This window comes from Amphiura filiformis, chromosome 3 (assembly GCF_039555335.1).
Source record: "Amphiura filiformis chromosome 3, Afil_fr2py, whole genome shotgun sequence".
In the NCBI taxonomy this organism is placed as follows: Eukaryota; Metazoa; Echinodermata; class Ophiuroidea; order Amphilepidida; family Amphiuridae; genus Amphiura; species Amphiura filiformis.
The window spans coordinates 18,565,688-18,583,834 of NC_092630.1; positions in this window are offsets into that span (position 1 = coordinate 18,565,688).

Genomic DNA, 18,147 nt, shown 5'->3' on the forward strand with positions numbered 1-18,147 from the left:
ATCAGGGCCCCTAACAAGTGTTTGTGAACGGTCCCTTTGGCCTGTGTTTCAAAGGCTTTATAGGGTTTTGAAACCCATGCACCTTTCGACAGTTTGGGACCCGCGAGCACACCAGACATATCAAATTGCATTCTGAATACAAGTAATGTCCTTCTGATTCTAATTTGTGAAATTCGCGATATAATGCAAATTTTATGGCAAATTATTAAAAATTCACATTTTTGACTAAGTAAACTTTATAAATCTAATGATAATTATGTACTTAAAATGTATATAGCTGGGAGGAAAAGCCGGCCGCCATGAAAATGTTGAAAATGCCTACATTTAAGTCTTTTGGGAAACTTTATGATATACAAAAGGTCAAACTTTTCGCATGACGGTCGGCTTTTCATCCCAGCTACATACACTTAGATTTATAAAGTCTACCTATAGTACTTCGACAACTTACCTAATGCAAAATGTATTGGTGCAACTATAATAGTCTTCACTTCCCCTCGCTATTCCGTTTCATCTTCTGTATAGTGTGAAGCCTTCAATAATGTTCAATTTCTGCTTGTCTTGTACATCCCTTGTTCCGCTCCCATCTGTATGATTTTATATCATCGTGCAATCTTCCTTTTGCCTTCCGGTTCTCCGCTTTGCAGGTCTTCAGATATCAGTGTTTTGGGTCCCTCTATCATTGCATGCCCACCTCTACTTATCATGTGTATCATGTATAGCTTCGTTGATCTTTTCTGATGTAAGCCTACTTGATTTCGGCAATAGTCCTCCGATGGGTCTATGAGTCTCCGTACGGCATAATGCAAAATAAAATAAAATAAAATTAATAGAAAGATGATTGAATGCATGCATTTTTTTAATCACTAAATTTCGAAAAAAATGCCTAATATTCGGGTTTCTACGGCGTAAATAGTGGAACACTAAAATCACTATGTACTCCAAAAAGGGTAGACACTCATGCACGTTACACTATAAGGGAGTGTTCCCCCGGTTGAGGTTGTCGAGCATAATATTTAAAACAATAATGTAAAGTTTCTGTGGACTTATACTTTAGAAAATTGTTTTTAATTGTACATTTCTCAAAATTGCATGACACTAAATATATATTGAACCCTTCATAAATTGTTCCATATCTTAAAAAGCATCCACGGTACAAAAACAAATAATCATAAATTAGGCGTCCATCTAAAATGGACAGATTTCATCAGATAAATGATAATGTGAAATTAATGACTCGGTGTTGGAACGGTTGGCCGTTTTTACCTCGGGATCCTGGAATTTATCCAAAATATTGATTTTGTCACATTTACACCAAAGAAGATTTCCATTTAACAAGGAATTTCATTTTAGTATGTAAATGTACAATGCTGTCGTCTTAAAATCGTAATTTTGAGAAAAAAAACGAAGGCCCCCATTTGAGCAATTTTACGTTTATATTAGCGTACATGTAGGCCTACATTATGTTAACTTTCCTATTCAACTACTTTTTAATGTAGAAGCCACGCGGATTCCGAACTTAATGTTCATAACATCTAAATGATAATGAAATCAAATCATTTGACATTGATGATCTTTTAAGAATGATTTAATAAGCAGGTTGAAATTCATTTTATGATACTGAAGCTCTTTATTGATTCGGTGCATGTATCATGACAATTAGCATCGCAAAGTTAGTTGGCGATTCAAAGAAATATGCCTTGATATATTTATTGTGCAGAAATATAGGCCCGGGAATGTAAAGCATACTTCTCTGTTATTGTATTGTCGCATGGTCTGGGCCGATACCAAGGAGGTTTTTAATTTTTTTTAAAAAGGCCCATATAATATATTTCTGGCACAGGGTGATGAAATCAACATAAAACGCGTTTATATTAAAGATAGATTATAATTTCAACAAATTTCAACAAAATTTTAGAGACCAAGCCTATCTGTCCGTGTGCTGGGTTATATGGTTACACTGCAAAACACCATTCTAGACACCTATCTTGTCCTCGATTTGTAAACATGTTTAAATGCTAAATATATATATATATATAGATATTAAACACTGGATGTTTTGAAGTTAGACATGTTGCACATGTTTACAAATCGAGGACAAAAAGTGTTCAATCTCTAGACACAGTTTTTGCAGTGTATATTAGGTGAGATTTTGGGATAGGTTAGGTTAGGTTGTGCTATAACGGATAAGGTTATGTTAGGTTGTGCCATGCTTGGGTTATGTTAGGTTGTGCCATGCTTGGGTTATGTTAGGTTGTGCCATGCTTGGGTTATGTTAGGTTGTGCCATGCTTGGGTTATGTTAGGTTGTGCCATGCTTGGGTTATGTTAGGTTGTGCCATGCTTGGGTTATGTTAGGCTGTGCCATGCTTGGGTTATGTTAGGTTGTGCCATGCTTGGGTTATGTTAGGTTGTGCCATGCTTGGGTTATGTTAGGTACGACTAGGCTATTGGGGACCGTTCACAAACACGGTTGGGGGGGCTGATGCAAAAGGGGCCCTGAATTTTTTACCCTCCTAAGGGGGGGCCTGAAAAAAATGACCCAAAATTATCCTGGAAAATTGATAAAGTTTATATGCTTTTCTATGGCCCATAATTTTCATGTCAAAAAGGGGGCCCTGAAATTGTTGAGGTCTGTAAAGGGGGCCCCCCTTACAAGTGTTTGTGAACGGTCTCTTATGTAAAGTAATGCTAGGTGCGTTTAAATAAGTTAAATATATTGATATATTATTAATTGGGCCTACACTATAGGCCTACATGTAGAAAGTTGTGTTCCCAGTAAACATAAAAATGTTTTAAAACATTATTAACGTTTTGATTTTAGTCATAAAATTACATTAGGGCCTATATGAAATTTTATTGAAAAATATTTTAAGCAAACATATTTTGTAAACACTTCAACATCCTTCTGTTAGAATGTTTTTCAGCAAGTTTTCAAAAATGTTTTTGAATGCTATTAAAATATTGTAGGCCCTACACACTTCATACCCTTAAATTTAAATAACGTTTTGTGGTTGCTGGGTTTACTATAAGGCACGGTCAGGTTATAGGTTGAGATACACTGTGTTGCAAAATATAAGATTAGGTTACACTGAGAAGATTATTCGACAAAAAATGTGGTTTAAAAACATTTTTAGTGCATGAGCATGACAAATTTATGATGAATTATGAATTAAAATTAGTCATTTAATTTGTCACAACTACATTGTCATTCATTAATTTGTCATTTTATAAATTACTCAACAATTTGTCATTAAAAATGAGTCGTGAAAATATTTGAAATGATAAATATTAATTTGAAATGCTATAAATTGTTTCCTCAACATTCCAAGCACATTTCAGCATTTTTGTCTTTAATGATAAATATTTCATTTACATTGACTAATTTTAATTTGTCAAATTATACCACATTTTTTTACCAATCTTTTCAGTGTATGGTAGGATAAGTAACTTACAATTTACTGTCATTTTGTTTGGAAATGGGCCCACAAATCACCGAGAGTCATAATATTTTGATATACTAAAATATAGGGTTTATAAAACTGAAGTGTGCGTCCTTTTTCAAATACAATTGAAAATGGGTCCCCGGGAAATGGGTTCATGAAGTTGAATGCAAGGAGAGCTCTCGATCATACAAATGATCAACCTCAGATTTAGAGATTTACACAAATTGAATCTGTTTTATTTTTACTGGACCCATCTCCCAAAGAAAATGGCAGTCGCCTTAATTTTGCTAGTGTTTTATTATACAGAGGGTGTGAATCAGCTATATTAAAATTGAAATATCAGATTTGCACGTTCTTTCCACGATTTTGTAAAACTCATTACCGTGGATTTCATCACCCTGAATCAGAAATGTAATTGATTGTAAACATCTCAAAAAAAGTAACTAACCCCCTTAAATTATGGCCATTATTCAAAAAGAGGCTATTGTATTACAAATCAAATGCGTTGGAAGCAGAATTTATTTCTGCGCATTTTGACACCTCATTTGATACGATAGCCCAGAAAACAATAAAACACCGGTCAATTTAATGTAGTGATGTCCAGATTACACTTACATACAAATTTTTACAATACAAAAACACTCAGTATAATTATCATTACACAGATTTCCTTCCATTACACTGAATGCAAAATCAATTGATTTAAATGTACGCTGTGGCGTCATTATTTAGTCAATTGCTACAAATGAGGTGTCAAAATGTGCTTCCAACAGATTTGTAATACAATCACCCGTTTTAAAAAAATGATCATTATTTAAGGGGGGGGGGTTAGTTACTTTTTTTGAGATGTTTATTATACTAGGCCTAGTAACACACCACATTTTAAGGTATAGGCGTATAGGCATAGGCTACAACATCTTGTTTTTGCAGCTATAAATTTTAACCAAACACAATTCACCAGAAGATAGTGTTCATAATCAAAACTACTAAAATACTAGGGAGTCCAACATTTCTGTATGTACGATATACTCGAGGTATATTACTTTAAATCGCCAAATAACCTGACGATGATAATTGTCTGATAATGCATGGAATCAATTCTGAGCTTCAGTATCATGAAATGAATTTCAACCTACTTATTCAATAATTCTCAAAAGATTATAAAATGTCAAAAAATTTGATTTCATTATCACTTAGATGTGATGAACATCAAGTTCGGAATCAGCGCGGTCTTTTACTTTAAAATACTTGAATGGGAAAATTAACACAATGTACACGTGCGCTAATAAATGTAAAATTTCTCAAATCAAAGCCCTCGTTTTTTCTGAAAATTAAAATTTTCAAACAATTACAATGTATATTCAAATACTAAAATAAAACGCCATGTAAAATGGAAGTCTACGTTGGTGTAAATATGACAGAATCCAATATTTTGAAGATTTCGGAATCCCGAGGTAAAAACAGGCAACAATTCCAGCGCCGAGATATTAGTTTCACATTACCATTTATCTAGTGAAATCTGGACATTTAGATAGACGCATAATTCATGATCATTTTGTTTTTGTTCTGTGGATGCTTTTGAAGATATGGTACAATTTATCAAGGGTGCAATAGATATTTAGTGTCATGCAATTCTGAGAAATGTACAATTTCAAACAATTTTCTAACATATATAAAGTCCACTTTCTTCTCACGATGCTCCATGTTTTGTGGGAATGGGTCACAAATAACAAATTTTAAAAGAATGGTATATTGGGCTACTTAACTTTTTCAGAATAATGGTGTACACTGCAGCTATGTCCGTCAAGATTTCAGTCTTCCGTTTTCCCAGGCAGTATCTTATCAAGTCGCTCCAAACGTCTTTCGTACATTACGCAAGTCATGTTGTTCCTGGAAAATAAAAAATATTCATGTTACTAAAAGCCAGAAATAGGTAAATTTATTTATTTATTTATTTATTTATTTTCTCCGGAGGATTGTAAACACTGAATGAAGACGCCGTGATGGTGTCGCAAGCTACGTCGCTGCTAACCAAGACTCTGAAAAAGGTAACTTTTTAAGCAAATGTCAAGAATGACAGAGTCCAATATCAGTATCCATGCTGCTATTTATTTCATATTTAACCTGGGGTGACCAATCAATGCACTGGCACTGTTCTGAGTGTTCTCCCTTGGTTCCCAGGTGATCGATCATGAACAATGATGAACGTCACAATTTTGCTCATTAACTTTGTCGTCTAAGTCAATGATGATGGCTGACGATGATGATGATGATAATAATGACGATGACAGATGATGATAGATGACAAAAAAAACGGTGATGCGGGTGATTATGATAGGCCTAAAGATGGCGATTTATTTTGTTGTTTTGTTTATTCATGTTATTACTTTGTTTTGCACCGTGGCACCTATTTTATTAACCTGAGATCCCTGTCCGAAATTGACTGTCATTTTATTGGTATCATTGCGAATTAAAATTTAATCATAATAGTGAGGTGACTGTGAACAAAATTTAAGCAGATAAATGACAAATGAACCAGATTACTTACCAATCTGACACTGGAATTTGCAAATATTAAGACGATCTTCAACACATGGAGTATGCATTTCAGAAGGATAAAGGGGGACTCACTTTGAAACATACACTCCCTGTGTGAAAGATTAAGGTCATGTCTTCCAGATGGGGTGTGTGCATTTGAACTGCAACAGCCCAATTAGAAGATTAAAAGCTGAATTGAAATCCTGTCAAAATTATCGAATAGGCCTACACTTGACCTACCTACTTGACCTGGATACTTGACTACGTGCTTGACTACATCAATCGATCAAATTCAAATAAATAAATTAAATAAAAGCTAAATTGAATTAAAAAATTAATTTAAGTAGCAAATAAGAAAATAAAACAAAACAAAACAAAAAAAAAAAAAAAAAATAAAAAAATAAATAAATAAATAAATAAATAAATAAAAAATAAATAAATAAATAAATAAATAAATAAATAAATAAATAAATAAATAAATAAATAAATAAATAAATAAATATAAAAATAAATAAATAAATAAAAAATAACATATTGAAATATAAATTAAAATAAAATAACATCGTTTGTTTGTTTGTTCGTGCGTTTGTTTTTGCGGCTCGCATTAATTTAAGAAATAATCCAGATTTTTTTTCCATAATTATGTCGTATATAGTTGATGAATGATTTTCTTTCAGGAGTAGATAGCGCATCGACGAAATATATACTTCCTATATCACTTTGATGAACGACTTAAACTTGCTATCAGCAGTAGATAGGACATTGATATGAACTTCTCACTATCAGCAGTAGATGGCGCATTGATGAACTACTTGCTATCAGGAGTAGATAGCGCATTGATGAACTATACTTGCTATCAGGAGTAGATAGCGCATTGATGAACTATACTTGCTATCAGCAGTAGATAGCGTATTGATGAACTACTTGCTATCAGCAGTAGATGGCGCATTGATGAACTATACTTGCTATCAGCAGTAGATAGCGTATTGATGAACTACTTGCTATCAGCAGTAGATGGCGCATTGATGAACTACTTGCTATCAGCAGTAGATGGCGCATTGATGAACTACTTACTATCAGGAGTAGATAGCGCATTGATGAACTATACTTCCTATCAGCAATAGATAGGGCTTTGATAAACTATATTTGCTATCAGCAGTAGATAGCGTATTGATGAACTACTTGCTATCAGCAGTAGATGGCGCATTGATGAACTACTTGCTATCAGGAGTAGATAGCGCATTGATGAACTATACTTGCTATCAGGAGTAGATAGCGCATTGATGAACTATACTTGCTATCAGCAGTAGATAGCGTATTGATGAACTACTTGCTATCAGCAGTAGATGGCGCATTGATGAACTATACTTGCTATCAGCAGTAGATAGCGTATTGATGAACTACTTGCTATCAGCAGTAGATGGCGCATTGATGAACTACTTGCTATCAGCAGTAGATGGCGCATTGATGAACTACTTACTATCAGGAGTAGATAGCGCATTGATGAACTATACTTCCTATCAGCAATAGATAGGGCTTTGATAAACTATATTTGCTATCAGCAGTAGATAGCGTATTGATGAACTACTTGCTATCAGCAGTAGATGGCGCATTGATGAACTACTTGCTATCAGGAGTAGATAGCGCATTGATGAACTATACTTCCTATCAGCAATAGATAGGGCTTTGATAAACTATATTTGCTATCAGCAGTAGATAGCGTATTGATGAACTACTTGCTACCAGCAGTAGATAGGGCATTGGTGAACTACTTGCTATCAGCAATAGATAGGGCATTGATGAACTACTTGCTATTAGCAGTGGATAGCGCATTGATGATGAACTACTTTGCGCTCAACAGTAAATAGGAGGCTAGGACATTGATGAACTACTCACTTGCTATCAGCAGTAGATAGCGCATGGATGATGAACTACTTTGCGCTCAGCAGTACTAGATATTTATGGCATTGATGAACTACTTGCTGTCATGCGTAGATAGCGCATTGATGAACTACTTGCTATCAGCAGTAGATGGCGCATTGATGAACATTTTGCTATCAGCAGTATATAGCGCATTGATGATGAACTACTTTGCGCTCAACAGTAAATAGGAGGCTAGGACATTGATGAACTACTTCTACTTGCTATCAGCAGTAGATAGCGCATGGATGATGAACTACTTTGCGCTCAGCAGTACTAGATAATGGCATTGATGAACTACTTGCTGTCATGCGTAGATAGCGCATTGATGAACTACTTGCTATCAGCAGTAGATGGCGCATTGATGAACATTTTGCTATCAGCAGTATATAGCGCATTGATGATGAACTACTTTGCGCTCAGCAACAGTACTAGATAGAGCATATTGATGAACTACTTGCTATCAGCAGTAGATAGGGCATTTATGAACTACTTGCTATCAGCAGTAGATAGCGCATGGATGAACATTCATTCATTCATTCATTCATTCATTCATTCATTCATCTTTATTTCATTCAAATATAAAATATAACAGCACAACAATTAAACACATACATTGAATGAGGAGGTTCTCGGAAGGCCGGATGGCCTGTATTAAGAACCCCCTGTCCTAACAACAACAAAAAGTTTCAAAATAACAACAACAACAAAATATACCGCAAAAATGTCAAAAACCCCCCCCCCCCATTTACCCTAACAAAAACCAAAAGAGCCTGTTTTGTGTTCAAGATTTTTCAAGAAATTACCGAGATAAATTCAATACTACATTAACTATATTACAGATAATACAATACACAATTAAATTACTTTAAGCCGTACAAGGAAATTAGATAAAATACTAAATGTAATTAAGAATAATATTATCTTTCACTTTGGTTTTGAAATGCTTGATCGTCTTTATAGTGAAAAATATAGCGAAATTCGTTTTAGATTTAGGAACCTGGTAATCTTCATTGTTTCTCGTGTGGTACCTGTGCAGAGTACTCTGCCTTACAAAATACTTTTGAAATGCTTCTGGAAGTTGATTGGTAAAATGTTTATACGTAAAAGTACTTAATTCAAGATTATAGGTATCGTAGACATTAAGTACTTTATAGTTCTGAACTACTTGTATCAGCAGTAGATCGCGCATTGATGACCTTTTTGCTATTAGCAGTAGATAGCACATTGATAATGAACTGCTTTATACACTTAGCAGTACTAGATATAGGGCATTAATGAACTACTTGCTATCCGCAATAGATAGGGCTTTGATAAACTATACTTGCTATCAGCAGTAGATAGCATATTGATGAACTACTTGCTACCAGCAGTAGATAGGGGCATTGATGAACTACTTGCTATCAGCAATAGATAGGGCATTGATGACTACTTGCTATTAGCAGTAGATAGCGCATTGATGATGAACTATTTTAGGCTAAGCAGTACTAGATAGGGAATGGATGAACTACTTGATATCAACAATAGATAGGGCATTGATGAACTACTTGCTATCAGCAGTAGATAGCGTATTGATGAACTACTTGCTATCAGCAGTAGATAGGGCATTGATGAACTACTTGCTATCAGCAGTAGATAGGGCATTGATGAACTACTTGCTATCAGCAGGGCCGTCGCTAGAGGGGGGTATGGGGGGTGTGACACCCCCCAATCGTCAAATCCGTCGGCAAAATCGTGCCGTCGTCGGCAAATCGCAGAGAAAGGGGGAGAAGGAGGAAAAGGAAAGAAAAAAAGAGGGGATAGGAGGAAAAGAGGAGAGAAGAGAAGAGAGAGAAGAGAAGAGAAGAGAAGAGAAGAGAAGAGAAGAGAAGAGAAGAGAAGAGAAGAGAAGAGAAGAGAAGAGAAGAGAAGAGAAGAGAAGAGAAGAGAAGAGAAGAGAAGAGAAGAGAAGAGAAGAGAAGAGAAGAGAAGAGAAGAGAAGAGAAGAGAAGAGAAGAGAAGAGAAGAGAAGAGAAGAGAAGAGGAAATAGATAAGAAAAAAAGGGAGAAAAGGAGGAGAGAAAAAAGTTAACATTGCACATATAGTAGGCCTATGCCTAAAACACATACAGTCGGGTCGATCGGAAGTAGGTCTTATATAAATAGGCCTGCAATTATTTTAGGCATTGCTTGAAGGCGAGTCCTCGTCCTAAAAGCATGTGAAAATTACTGCCGGCCCGCCGATATGCATGGCCCGTCGTCACATTTTGTCACCAAGTCAATACTAGTATTAAGACGGACTCCGTGCTGACTTTAACATCAATACATGCATGCTTTAATATTGTGAGTCTGAAGTCTTGTAAAGCAATGATTTAAATAGTGTAAAAATGATGCACCAAATGGCTTCAATTGGGCCTTCATTTTGAAAAATTTCGCAATTTCTGACTGCAAACTAAAATTTTACACAAAATAGTGCCAAAATGGTCCACCAAATCGCTTCAATTAGGTCTTCATTTTGTCAAAGTTTCTTACATCCCCCTCAGACACCCCCTGTAGTGCACAAACAAGTAGCCATTTTTTGCTTTCGACATTTGCCAATTTATGTTAAACACAATTTATATAGGCCTACAATAATATGTAGGGAAGACTTGTCCATGAAATTCGCGCAAAAGGCTTCATGGACACCTCATTTCACAAATTTTTTCGGCTTTTCAAACTAAAATTTTACACTCTATAGTGTCAAAATGGTCCACCAAATCGCTTCAATTAGGTCTTCATTATGCAAAAGTTTCTTACTTCTAAGGGGGGGGGGTCCATCCCCCCTCAGACACCCCCTGCATTGTGGCCAAACAAGTTACCATTTACGCTTCTGTTTTTCCAATTTTTAATTTTGTTTAACACAATTTATAGGCCTACAATAATAGTGAAAACTTGTCCACGAAATTCGCGCTCATTTCACAAATGTTTGGGCTTTTTCAAACTAAAATTTTACACTCTATAGTGTCAAAATGGTCAACCAAATCGCTTCAATTAGGTCTTCATTATGCAAAAGTTTCTTACTTCTAAGGGGGTAACATCCCCCTTCAGACACCCCCCTGCGTTGTGGCCAAACAAATGACCATTTCCGCCTCTCTTTTTGACATTTCCCAATTTTTGTTTAACACAATTTCATTACTCGTTGACTGCCGATAAAACGCCCAATAAAGACTTAGTCACCGGACCGCGCCGGCCAGTTAAAGTACATGCCCTATCACACCACTCCACACCATACATAAATTCTCCCAGTCACATTTCCCAAATATGAAATTAAAAAATGTCAAATTTTAATTTACTTCTTTTAAAGTTTGGCAGAGGCGGGGTTCGAACTCACGGCGCAACGCTTAGTACTCTATGAGCCTAGCGCCTTAGACCACTCGGCCACTTGTCTTATTGTTATTCATCTGAAACTTATTTAAAAATATAATCACAACTTCAACATAGGCCTACCACGTGACAAGCAAAGGCAGAAAACATATTATATTTTGGAATTTTATCTGCTTAAAACATTAATGTGTATTATAATAGAGCTACCATTATTTATATTGTTGAATTCTCAAGCGCATAGAGACAATTAATACGAGCGTCCTATGATACATACACAATACATAAAATCGATTTTGATCTTCGGCATTACTCGGTAACCTCCGATAAAACGCCCAATAACGCCGGTCAGTTAAAAAAAAATGCTTTTAAAGTACATGCCCTATTGAGATAAGCAATCCTTTTGTGATATGTCCATTCATCCATATAATAATAGCAATCAGATTTTTGGATGGATGTTTTACACAGTGATTGGAGAAGAAGCTATGTAAATAATCAAAAGTACATGTCTACAAATTGACAAGGACAACTCCTTTTGTCAAAATTGTTTTCACCTATTGCTCAGTATGTTAATTAATCCAATTAATTACGTAATTTCGCCAGAGTATGATATATCAGTACTAATAATAATATGTAGGCCCAAGGAGGTTAGATATAGAAAGAAGATGAAATAGATTACGTATCGCATATTGGTCCTTTGTGCCTATTACTTAGAGTTTCCGGGAGGAAGAAAAAAAGGAAGGATGGGGGGAGGAAGGAGAGAGAGGGAGAGGGAGACCGATGGAGTCAGAGGGCTCTAAATTACATAGGCGTAGATCGGGGGGATAAATATTGACGCCTGTGTATTGGTTTGTGTCGAAATTAACCTCATATTTGGCCATTAGCCACAAAATGCCATTTTTAGCGCGCATTTGTACCATAAGGTTCACTGTACTGGGTACTTTAAAAAAATCCTAACCTAACCTAAAACATAACTTTAACCCTTAGATTGGAGCTCTACTAGAAGTAAAAATATAGATAGTGAACGAATTTAGTATTTCTATATAGGCCTATGTGAGAATGATACAATAGAGGCCCTGCATGAAATTATTGATTGGCTCCAAACAAAGGTTTTCAACCGGTGTCCTTCACCGTAGTTATGGCGGAGTGCAGTCCATTCAATCAAATGTTGTCATCAACCTATTTGATCGTAGTGCAGGATTATGTGTGTGAGACGAACTGTCACGGTAGATTGCAATCATGCTGTCGTTGAATGCATTGAGTAGTCCGCCATATTTACGGGATGATACGTCGCATGCAAGGCCTCTATATGACATGATGAACATAGTCATTGATGCATCAGTTTTAAAATAGACTAGGCGGTTACCCATATTTGGCGGTTCTCGGCTGGGCGCGATTACCAGGCTGATGGTGACATGCCCATATGACAATTTTACTAATTTGACCTCAGATGACCCCTGGCGACCCCAAAATGACCTTCCAAAAATTTGTCTCTAAATGTTGACTGTACCCACCAAGTTTCATGCCCATATGACAGTTTTTAGTAATTTGACCTCAGATGACCCCAGGGTGACATTGGATGACCCCAAAATGACCTAAACTTATAACTCTAAATGTTGACTGTACCTACCAAGTTTCATGCCCATATATGAGTTTTTTCATGCCCATATGACAGTTTTTACTAATTTGACTGATGACCCCTGGGACCTACACCCACCCACCGAGTTTGAGGACCTAGTTTCATGCGTGGTCAGATGACCTAACGAAATTACATAAAAGAGCTCAACATTACTTCGTTGATCAGCCGATAAACGTCCCAATAAAACGGACTTAGTCACCAGTCAGTTCTCATGATAGATATCCATGGCTAACGATGGTTAACTATGAAAACATGTTAAAGGACATCAAGAAAATTTTCTGAGTTATTTATTTTGAGCTCTTTCGAGTATCGACGAGTAATGGATATATTCTGTAGATTTAGGTTTTGTCTGTGGCTGACTAATGTGAGGCCGTCGTAGGTCGTACGGGGCTCAAACTCGGTGGGTGGGTGTAGCTCTGTCCTGGCAAGAAGAAGTTTATGTTCGTTAAGTCATCCGACCCCGGCCCCCCTCCCAGGGGTCATTTGAGGTCAAATGACTAAAGACTGTCATATGGGCATGAATCTAGGTCGTACGAGGCTCAAACTCGGTGGGTGGGTGTAGTTCTGTCCTGGCAAGAAGAAGTTTATGTTCGTTAAGTCATCCGACCCCGGGGCCCCCTTCCCAGGGGTCATTTGAGGTCAAATGACTAAAACCTCATATGGGCATGAAACTAGGGTCCTACGGGGCTCAAACTCTCGGTGGGTGGGTGTAGTTCTGTCCTGGCAAGAAGATGTCTATGTTCGTTAAGTCATCCGACCACGGGGCCCCTCCCAGGGGTCATTTGAGGTCAAATGACTAAAAACTGTCATATGGGCATGAAACTAGGTCGTACGGGGCTCAAAGTCGGTGGGTGGGTATAGTTCTGTGCTGGCAAGGAGATGTTTATGTTCGTTAAGTCATCTGACCCCGGGGTCCCCTCGCAGGGGTCGTCTGAGGTCAAATTACTAAAAAGGGTCGTATGGGTATGAAACTTGGTAGGTACAGTCAACATTTAAAGCAGCATTTTTGAAGGTCATTTTGGGGTCATCCAAGGTCACCACGGGTCATCTGAGGTCAAATTAGTAAAAGCTCATATATGGGCATGAAACTTGGTAGGTACAGTCAACATTTAGAGTTATAAGTTTAGGTCATTTTGGGGTCATCCAATGTCACCCTGGGGTCATCTGAGGTCAAATTAGTAAAAATTGTCATATGGGCATGTCACCATCAGCCTGGTAATCGCGCCCAGCCGAGAACCGCCAAATATGGGTAACCGCCTAGTCTATTTTAAAACTGATGCATCAATGACTATGTCATCATTCTCACATAGATATAGAAATACTAAATTCGTTCACTATCTATATTTTTACTTCTAGTAGAGCTCCAATCTAAGGGTTAAAGTTATGTTTTAGGTTAGGTTAGGATTTTTTAAAAGTACCCAGTACAGTGAACCTTATGGTACAAATGCGCGCGAAAATTTTAGCATAGGCCTATTGAAACTAAACTGGTGAAATATGGGACAAAAGTGGAATAAATTCGCGCAAAGCGCTAAAGATGGCATTTTGTGGCTATAAAATGGCCAAATATGAGGTTAATTTCGACACAAACCAATACACAGGCGTCAATATTGGGGGGTGATTATATTGACCATCCCCCTGGAAAAATATTGTGGCATTTATCCCCCCCCCCCCACCGATCTACGGCTATGTAATTTAGAGCCCTGTGACTCCATCGGTCTCTCTCTCCTTCCCCCCCCCTCCTTCCTTTTTTTCTTCCTCCCCTTGGCGGAAACTCTAATAGGCACAAAGGACCAATATGCGATACGTAATCTATTTCCTCTTCTTTCTATAGAGTGTATGCAATAAACCCAAGCGGAACGAGAGTTGCTAAGTAACCGCTACCCGAACCATAAACACATGCATGATCAGACAACGAGTGTTCAATTTCCCCATAGCTTCCCACGTTGTACACATGTCAGTCGAATTTGGCGGTGTTGGTTTGTTTGTCCTCCAAGTTATAGCATTGTTCACTTTGTGTTGAACATTGTACGTGGGCCTCACTGTAATAACTCAAAGATAACTGTGATCATCATTTCAAGAGGTCACTCTCCCGATTAAGCTAAACAACCTATGTGGAGGAATTTTATGCATGAGCAATCACATCAATGACGTAGTAATGAATACCCTCTATATCTAACCTCCTTGGGCCTACATATTAGTACTGATATATCATACGCTGGCGAAATGACGTAATTAATCGGATTAATTAACATACTGAGCAATAGGTGAAAACAATTTTGACAAAAGGAGTTGTCCTTGTCAATTTGTAGACATGTACTTTTGATTATTTACATAGCTTCTTCTCCAATCACTGTGTAAAACATCCATCCAAAAATCTGATTGCTATTATTATATGGATGAATGGACATATCACAAAAGGATTGCTTATCTCAATAGGGCATGTACTTAAGCATTTTTTTTAACTGACCGGCGTTATTGGGCGTTTTATCGGAGCATGGAAGAAAGAGATGAGAAGGAACCACAACGACTTCGATCGGCCAAGTTTTAATCCGCTTATCTATTGACGCATGAAAAGAAAAGCTATCAATGGTACTTACTTTCATGTATGATCCATTTACCGCGATCGATGCTTGGCAAAATCATTACTAGAAAAAATTTATAACAAACCCATCCACGAACAAACAAACGCTACCCAGAAGTAAGATTATGGAATTTCACTGATGCTCTGAACATGTATAGTAGCTTTGTTTTGGGATCTACAGTCAAACTGTTTTCTTGATCGTGTTGTGTAGAAAATGTCCTATAAAACATCGAAAAGGTAATCAAAATCGGCCGTTTTTTTGCTGAGTTTCATCTTTAGCAAATAAGGTAAGATTTTGGTGACTTTTTCGATGAAAAATAGATGTAAAATGTTCTTAAATAATGCACAATGTTCCGGTTGAGTCCGGTACATAAAACCTGTTTAATTTAATAGTTTATATGTGTATAATCGTAACTAGCTAACTCGTTTCAGTGCCAAAGACTGCCAACTCTGAGAAAAAAGTCATCAAAGTTCGGAAAAATTGGGCAAAATGGAAGAAAAAGATGTAGGCCATCAATGACCGATGATCACGGCACCAAAGAAAATCCTATAGGGTGCTTGCACGGAAGGTCATTAGTTCAAATCATCCTTCACACACGCTCCAGAAGACATGCAAATACATGGAATACAATACCAATCACCTATTTAACGCGGGGTATTGATCAAAGTAAATCCTCATGAATAACAATGTCAATTAAATGTCGGTAAAGGGAGTGGACAAAGTGAATGCGTTCGTTGTGGTTCCTTCTTATCTCTTTCTTCCATGATCGGAGGTCACCTAGTAATGCCGAAGATCAAAATCGATTTTATGTATTGTGTATGTATTATAGGACGCTCGTATTTATTGTCTCTATGCGCTTGAGAATTCAACAATATAAATAATGGTAGCTCTATTATAATACACATTAATGTTTTAAGCAGATAAAATTCCAAAATATAATACGTTTTCTGCCTTTGCTTGTCACGTGGTAGGCCTATGTTGAAGTTGCGATTATATTTTTAAATAAGTTTCAGATGAATAACAAGAAGACAAGTGGCCTAGTGGTCTAAGGCGCTAGGCTCATAGAGTACTAAGCGTTGCGCCGTGAGTTCGAACCCCGCCTCTGCCAAACTTTAAAAGAAGTAAATTAAAATTTGACTTTTTAATTTCATATTTGGGAAATGTGACTGGGAGAATTTATGTATGGTGTGGAGTGGTGTGATAGGGCATGTACTTTAACTGGCCGGCGCGGTCCGGTGACTAAGTCTTTATTGGGCGTTTTATCGGCAGTCAACGAGTAATGAATAAATAACTTAGAAAATTTTCTTGATGTCCTTTAACATAGTTAACCATCGTTAGCCATGGAAATCTATCATGAGAACTGACCGGTGACTAAGTCCGATTTATTGGGACGTTTATCGGCAGTCAACGAGTAATGATAGGCCAATAATAAGGAAAACTTGTCCATAAAATTCGCGCAAAAGGTTTCATGGACCGCTCATTTCACAATTGTTTGGGCTTTTTCAAACTAAAATTTTACACTCTGTAGTGTCAAAATGGTCCATCAAATCGCTTCAATTAGGTCTTCATTTTGCAAAAGTTTCTTACTCCTCAGGGGGGAACATCCCCCTCAGACACCCCCTGCGTTGTGGTCAAACAAATGACCATTTTCGCTTCTGCTTTCGACATTTACCAATTTTTGTTTAACATGTTTAATACAATAAATTTATAAGCCTACAATAATAGGAAAAACTTGTCCAAGAAATTAAAAAAAAACCTGCGCGAAATGCCAAGAAGGTATGCCTATGATCCCCAAGGTGTCAAATGAAAACAAAGTCCCCCACACCCCCCTCCCCCCCGGGTGATGCAACATGGTTCAGCTATATGGTGATCGTGACAACCGCTCTAGTATTTATTGGTATGTCGGCGCACAGACGGCTCGTCGGCAATCATTGACTCTTACACCCCCCTAATGAAAAAGGTCTGGCGACGCCCCTGGCTATCAGCAGTAGATAGGGCATTGATGAACTATACTTGCTATCAGCAGTACAGTGGCGGATCCAGGATTTTTGAAAAGGGGGGGGGGGGCACAAAGTTAGAATCAATGGCATGCCAGCGGCGAACGTCGCGCTAGCGCGACGCAGGGGTGTCTGAGGGGGATGTGCCCCCCTCCGAAGTGAGAAACTTTTGCAAAATGAAGACCTAATTGAAGCTATTTGGTGGACCATTTTGGCACTATTTAATATTGTGTAAAATGTTTATTTGAAAAAGCCGAAAATATGCGAAATGACGGTCCAGTGCAATCGCATGTATGCAATCATAATGCTAACAGATGTCTACATCTGAATTCTAACTACGTGTGAACATCTGTCAGCATAGGCCTACCTGTTGTCCACATCAGGTAGGCCACCAGATGTCACCACATCCTCATGTCCACCTGGTGCAGCTGCATCTAGTTGCTCACTAGATGTTGCCGCAACCGGTGGGCAACTAGTGGTGCACCTAGTTGCCCCGGGCTAGTTGCCCACCGGATGTCATGACATCTGGTGGGCAACTGGATGCGCGAAACGGCTGTGAAATGTTTAGTGACGGAGGAGCACAATATCTATCTATATAAATAAAAGGAAGTCGCTAAATCTTGTTCGCGAATAGACTCAGATGTCACCACATCCTCATGTCCACCTGGTGCAGCTGCATCCAGTTGCTCA